This window comes from Thunnus thynnus, chromosome 9 (assembly GCF_963924715.1).
Source record: "Thunnus thynnus chromosome 9, fThuThy2.1, whole genome shotgun sequence".
NCBI classification, from domain to species: Eukaryota; Metazoa; Chordata; class Actinopteri; order Scombriformes; family Scombridae; genus Thunnus; species Thunnus thynnus.
The window spans coordinates 2,960,597-2,965,992 of record NC_089525.1 but is presented as its reverse complement, the minus strand read 5'-3'; positions in this window follow the sequence as shown (position 1 = coordinate 2,965,992).

The following is a 5,396-nucleotide window of genomic DNA, read 5'->3' as shown; positions in this document are numbered from 1 at the left end:
GAAGAACAGGAACAGGAACACACACAAACTGTCAAGCACAGACGGTTGTTACTGAATAAAACATTTGAGACATGAGTAAACTGACTTTTTTACCAGCTGAAGCCCTGCTGCAGGATCGGTATGAGCCTTGATGTGCAGATGTGACGGGGAGTTGAATGAGCAGCAAGAGACCTTCCTCTCTCAGTGCACACACTCAGATAGGACGGCCTGTCTCACACCACGGACACTGCAGTCACACAGACAGACAGCCCATGTGCCGGTCAAGCCAGTCATTTGATTTAGTGTGTGTGTGTGTGGGTGTGTGGGTGCATGCGCGGAGAACCTTAAATGCTTTACATACATGATTTGAAAATATAGATTAAACAAAATTATAAACAAGAATACCACATACAGATTATTTAGTTTTCCATAGTAATAAAGAAAAACATTATAATTTAAACCACTGGTAAAAGAAGTATTCAGATCCTTTACTTCAGTAAAATAAGCAATATCATGCTGTACAAATACTTTGTTTGAAGCAAAAGTCTTGCATTCAAAATGTTACTTAAAGGAATAGTTCTGATTTTAGGAAGTACACTTTATTAGCTCTCTGCCAGAGACTTAGATAAAAGGATCAATATCACTCTCATGTCAGTTCATTAAATATCAAACTACAGAAAATAAATAATAAATATGAAACTACAACAGCCAGTTAGCTTAGGTTGGCACAATGACTGGAAACATGGGGAAACAGCTGGCCTGGCTTTGTCCAAATGTAACAAAATCAACCTACCAGTACCTCCAAGGCTCACTAATACACATGTTATAGCCTGTTTGATTGTTTAAGTCTAAGTAAACATGCAGAATTATCAGCAAAATGTTCTTCAGGTATCAAAAGTAAAAGCACTCAGTATGCAGCATGGCACAGTGTTATATTGTTATATATTGCAATATTGGATTATTGTTACAGATGCATTAAACTGTAATCAGCATTTCATGTAGCAGGTCGTGGAAGAGCTCATTTGAAACATTGAACATCCCAAAAGGTAGTTTAATCTATAATAATATATATGAAGATGTGAATGTAGATTACATGTGTTTCATGTAAAATTTGAATCTGCAAAATAAATCATAACTGTATAGGCTAGCTGTCAAATAAATGTAGTGGAGTAAATAGTACAATATTTCTATATGAAATTAACAGAGCAGAAGTATACCAGAAAATGGAAATACTGGAGTAACTTAAAATTTTACTTATTTGCAGTACTTGAGCAAATGTACTTAGTTACTTTCCACTGGTATGAACTGTATAGTCCCACCACTACTAAGATTTTTTTTATTATTTTTAATTTTTAAAATATGCTTTTTTCCCTACTTAAGGTGTATGTGTAGGTACTTAAGGTTCCTTCTTAAGACAGAACATTTAGGCAGATTTTAGACGCAGCAAATAGATGCTAAATCATACAATGAGGCAAAGACACATCTGCACGTTTAAAATGTGTCAGTCTGAGCAAAAATATATGCACTTATCTCAAGGTTTCATAAACATACAGTGACATGAGGTGCATAAGTTGATAGCTAGTTTACAGCTATCGTCTGCACAGTTGGACATTAGCTGAGTGGTGAATATAGAGATTACAGTTGAGCAGTAAATTAGGTGCAAATAATGTAAGGCAGACATTTTCCCAGTGTTCTGCCTGAATACACCTTTACACAGAGCAACATGAGAAGATTGATACATAGACTGTATGTAAAGTTGAATGTAGCAAGGTGTGATGTCACCCGTTGCTTTGCATTGGAGCCCAGAATTGCAGCTTACAGCCAATGTCATTTTTTCCATTTGGAGCCAGAAGCTTCCAACTAAGAAGTGTGGGGTTTTGCCTTTTACATTCTGGAAACATGCCCTTGTCGGGCCTCAAACCACGAGGTCACACAGAGAAGGCCTACATGTAACCTGTGAGGCCTGACCATGAGGGGCTTTTTCCTTTGTTTCCCCCGAGACAATGCTGCTTACAGACAATGGGAGTCCGTTGCAAACTCCATTTCCAAGGATGCTTTGCGATTTTCACACCTCAGCAGGGAACAGTCAACATACAGTCTCATTGGCGGAGACGCTCCTGCACAGCGGAGCATTCTGATGATGCAGCCATGACATCACCGCCCCTTTAAAAACTGAACGTGCCCTGAAGCACATGCCTTTCCCATGTCACTGAGCTAGGGGTAACTTCTGTTCCTCTGTGAGTCAGCTGACTAAAGGGGGTACTCCACGCACGTGTTTTCCCCTCATCGAAGACTCCCCTCGCCGGACAAGATGAGGCTTCACCTGAACACATTCCTGGATCCGAGAGAGACCGCTGCTGCAACCAGCATCCTCAAATTCCCTCGAGAAGGAAGAAACAAAGTTTCTTTAGGAAGACGTGGAACTTCTCTGCCCTGCTCGTCTTCACCGAGTCGACTCTGCTGTTCTCTCCGCCACGCCACTGAGAGCCAGCTGCCATGATTTTCGCCGACCGTGCGAGAACGGCCACCATCTGCATCTGAGCCAAGGACAAAGTTGGACAGAAAGACGGACTACACACACACCCTGCTTGCTTTCTGAAGTGACCAAGTAAGAGGCATAAGTCTGGGCAGAGGCAGTGTGAGTTGTGTGTTCTTTTCAGCATCAGTTGCTGTTGTTTAGCATTTAGCTTTTTAGCTTTATTGCTAATGTTTCTTATTGTGTGAGTTGACAGATCGCCAAGTCCATTTTTCCTGCTTACTCTGAGGAGTATTTTAAGTTTGCTGCCTGTTTAGTTGTGTTCACCACACTAGACTGTTTTGTGTTTGTCCCGCTCGGGACTACTGCTGTGTTTGTGCCACCCTGAGTGAAAAAGTAAGTTGCTTTGTCGATCAGAAACCAGACAACGTGCGTTACAGACTGCTGTCCGTACGTGCGCTCTCTCTGGACAAAGGAACTGCTTCTCTCCCTCTCACGATCGCTTTCCCTCCTTCCTCCCCCTCTTTTGACTAACACATACATGGGTGCACACACACGCATACACGCACCAACATCTTTTTGCACATCTGATGGTCAGATAACATCGGACAAAGCTTTGCTTTGTCTTTCCTTATCCGCCATCAGACACATGTGTTTTCCACAGAAGTGGGTGAGTGCGAGACGCCGACCACCAGGTGGCGCCATCTTGCTTTTGTCTAACCAAGACACCGCCATACTTCTGCCATTCGGTTCTCACGCAACGTGACTACCTCCCATAGTCACGTCCGCGTCGCAGACTGAAGACATCATCACGTCAGGCCCCGTTGCCATCTTGGCGTGCACACCCACTCACACACACACACACACGCACACACACATACACACACATGCAAACATTCCCCTGCATGTGTCCAACCCTGTACATAGCTGTTGTGTTTCGTTGGGTATAATTAGATTTTAGAATAGTTGTTTATTGAATGAAGCATTTGTTAACTTTGTTAATTTTGCTAAGTTTAATAAACACTGTTATATCTTTAAAGAGAAGTTCTTTTGTCATTATTGTGTGTAACATATTGTGGAAAGTGGCTGATTGAAGGAGTCAGAGCTTGAATTCACCCTTATTTGTTCATCCTTGAATGTTGATATCACTCAGATATTAACATTCTAGGTGAACTCCCATTTATGAGACTACCTTGTTTGGTTATTGGTCCCGGTTTCCGGGTGGTGCCCCGTATTTGTTAATTCATATTAATAATTCTATTAATTGTCATAATTAGTTAATTATCTTTGATAATTGATAATTATTGCAAATAATCAACTGTGTTCCTCACAGATCCAACAGTTGGTGCCCGAATTATTGATTGAGATTAACAATATCTTGATTTCATAATTCATAATTATCTATGATAATTATAAATTATTGCTAATAACCAAACGCACCACTGCCCGTCCCAACACCCTGCTACCTCGGACCCAAGCTAACACTAGCTTACTGGGAACACAGAGCACTGCTAAATTGTGCTAAATTGTGCTAATAGGAATAAAGTATCATAATCAACATTAAACTTGGTGAAATATTGTAATAATAGTCCGATTCAGTGCAAGTGACAGAGCCGGGTAGAGCCAACTGTCAATCACTGCTGTCAATCAACACCCACATGGCAAACATAAAAGCTACTATAAGTCTTCACATCTTATTAATGGAGCAATCATTTCCAAAATGACTACCACTACACTTATTAGAGAGTGCCATTGCGCTTTAAGGTACTTCCATATTGATTTCAATCTCGAGCTGTGGTAGTTGCTGCTTGGGTGAAATGTAAGAAAAAAACATGATTTGATCTTTCTAAGAAATGTCTCTTCCATTAAAGTCAATGGAAGCCTTATAAATCTAAATCTGTCCCAGATTAAAGGACCAGTGTGTAGGATTTAGTGGCATCTAGTGATGAGGTTGCAGGTTGCAACCAACTGAACACCCATCCCTTCCCCTTCCAAGCGTGTAGGAGAACCTACAGTGGATGCGAAACTCACAAAAAACGCAAAAGACCCTCTCTAGAGCCAGTGTTTGGTTTGTCCATTCTGGGCTACTGTAGAAACATGGCGGCCTCTGTGGAAGAGGACCCACTCCCTATGTAGATATAAAGGGCTCAGTCTAAGGAAACGAAAACACAAAAAAATCTTATTTTCAGGGTATTTTATAAGGGATAATGCCCGAACATCCTCTACGCATCAGACGGTTCTGGCCTCCCTGTCATCCATCAATTCCTGATAATGGACACCTAAAGCAGCATTGTCCTGCGTATACCATGACTACTTGCCAAAGAAAAAAATTAAGAAAATTAATTTATATTTTCATGCGGCATTTTGCAATCAAAATCTAGTTGTATTTTTTTTTACAAAACATAACTCAGTTCCCTGGTAACCCCTGAGGGTTTGACTAATACTTGGAACAATCATTACCATCCCATAAGGTTCTAATTCAATGGAAACATTCACTACTCCAGTATATCTCCCGTTGACAAGATATGACTTGTCAACGGGAGATATTTCTAGTCCGCTCAGCTCATAGAACCCTTTGGCTCAGCTATGAGCCAGAAAGCTATCAAGATTCAAAGTCAATAACATTGTGTACAGTTGACAAACAGTAAATATAATTTGACAGTATATTTAACAACAAGACTAGCCAGTTATCCAGCCATGTCATTGTCCCCAAATAAATATCAAGATTTTCACGAACCAATGATAAGCCATGTGTACTGTCGGCTGCAGCCTGACGTAGTGAGTTGAATAGCGAATGGGATGTGAGATGATTGCTTATGTGATACAAAGTATCAGTAAGTTCAGAGGGGCAGTGTACTTCTTGCAGCTTGTGTGCTACAGTCGCCATCCTGTGGTGTTCAGAGGATGAGGCACTAAAGGACTAGTGTTGTAAATAAGATGT